The sequence below is a fragment of the Anneissia japonica genome, unplaced genomic scaffold (genome assembly GCF_011630105.1).
Source record: "Anneissia japonica isolate Jap-2015-1 unplaced genomic scaffold, ASM1163010v1 scaffold1826_len1998817_cov189, whole genome shotgun sequence".
Taxonomy (NCBI): Eukaryota; Metazoa; Echinodermata; class Crinoidea; order Comatulida; family Comatulidae; genus Anneissia; species Anneissia japonica.
The window spans coordinates 1,820,267-1,822,116 of NW_022742159.1; positions in this window are offsets into that span (position 1 = coordinate 1,820,267).

The window sequence follows — 1,850 nt, forward strand, 5'->3', positions numbered from 1 at the left end:
TATGCCTCTTTACCCTTTCTGAATCCATGTTTAGTGCATGTTGAATTGGTCGTATATAGACTCTTCATTGACCTGATTTTTCTTTAATATTCAGGGGTGAATATGTCCCCTAATTGGGATAAGCTTTCTTCCACTCCCAAAGCATATTATTATCTCTAAACCCCCAGCATCCCTCAGTTTGGGAAAGTTAGCATATAGTACTTCCTGGAATTCATCCGGATTTATACTGTTATGTACTGTTATTTTATTTTCACCAAGCCCAGCTTCTGCTAGTTGTTGCTTTTGCCAACATTTTGAGAATGTTGAGAAAAACATATGTTTTTCTCAATTCAGGCAATGTATAATTTGGGAAATTCAGTGACCTTTCATAATAGTAATAAACAGGTATGTATTCGGGAAAATAAATAAAATGAAATATTAAATTTAAATTCTTACATAAAATATACATATGAATTATAAGTCACTTTATGATAGATACAATACACAGGTACAAATAGGCCTACCTGTTTGTCTACAATTTATTCTTAGTCGGTGCCTATCACCAATTGTTGTCACACTCAAATTTTCAAGTTGGGCATCTGACAGCGCGCAGATTTCGTCACTGGTAATCTGAAAAGAATAACGCAGAGAATAAGTCTTTGACACATACAATGCAGCACCCCTACACACAAACACAAGTTGGCTTTTACAAGGAGTTCATGAGAATTTAAAAAAAATCAACTTCAATTAAAATTTTTAAGTCACTTAAAAAATACATTTTTGGCCCTTTATTAGTCATTTGTGTTTGGTTGTAAAATAATTAATAACCTGTCAAATAACGTCCTGCCATAGGCCTATGGGCTACGCCTGCTAACTATCAATTAGTCCAGGTCGTGGCCCACGCCTGTAACCTAGGCCCAGGCCTAGTTCATATTTATTAAGTAAACAAAAATGGGGAGTTGTGATGCTTAATTATAAAATCTATGGCAATGTCAGAAACCTAATTTAACGTCAGTGATATATGACAAGGCCTAGGCCCTGATGTTACAGAATATTCTCGGCCCCACCCCTAACTAGGCCTAACCCCACCCCCTAAAACATATAGTAACATTAGGTCCCTATGGCCAAGAAGCCCTAGTACCCCACATGCATGCGTGCCTCGTCAGTTGTCATCTCTCCGGCAGTGAAAACCGGCCAGGCAGGACCCTTGGCCTCTTATCATTTGATGATAAATCATTAGGCCTAGGCCTATACTATTATTTATTTCTGTATTATTGTTGCTATTATTAATATAAAAATAATAATACCTTCTCCTTTTCGAAATTCTCCAGAAGATGCTTTAAATGAAGTTAATTAAGTACATCTTTAATAGGCCTAGGTCTAGTAGGCCTAGGCCTATTAGTACCATGGTGCCATGGATGGTACGGCGTTGCGATTAAACTTGTATAGGCTCATTCCCACAGCCTTATCTATACTATTATTTATTTCTGTATTATTGTTGCTATTATTAATATAAAAATAATAATACCTTCTCCTTTTCGAAATTCTCCAGAAGATGCATTAAATGAAGTTAATTAAGTACATCTTTAATAGGCCTAGGTCCAGTAGGCCTAGGCCTATTAGTACCATGGTGCCATGGATGGTACGGCGTTGCGATTAAACTTGTATAGGCTCATTCCCACAGCCGCTCAAATTTTTCATTTGACCCAATGTCGAAGGTTATATTTTATTTATAATTGCGCCGAATGTTTATGCACTGAATGGTAACAGAGTCGAACGTAATGGTAAAAGAGCCGAATGTAAATGTGCCGAATGGTGAAAGGGCCGAATGAAAATGCTCTGAATGGTAAAAGAGCCGAACGTAATGGTAA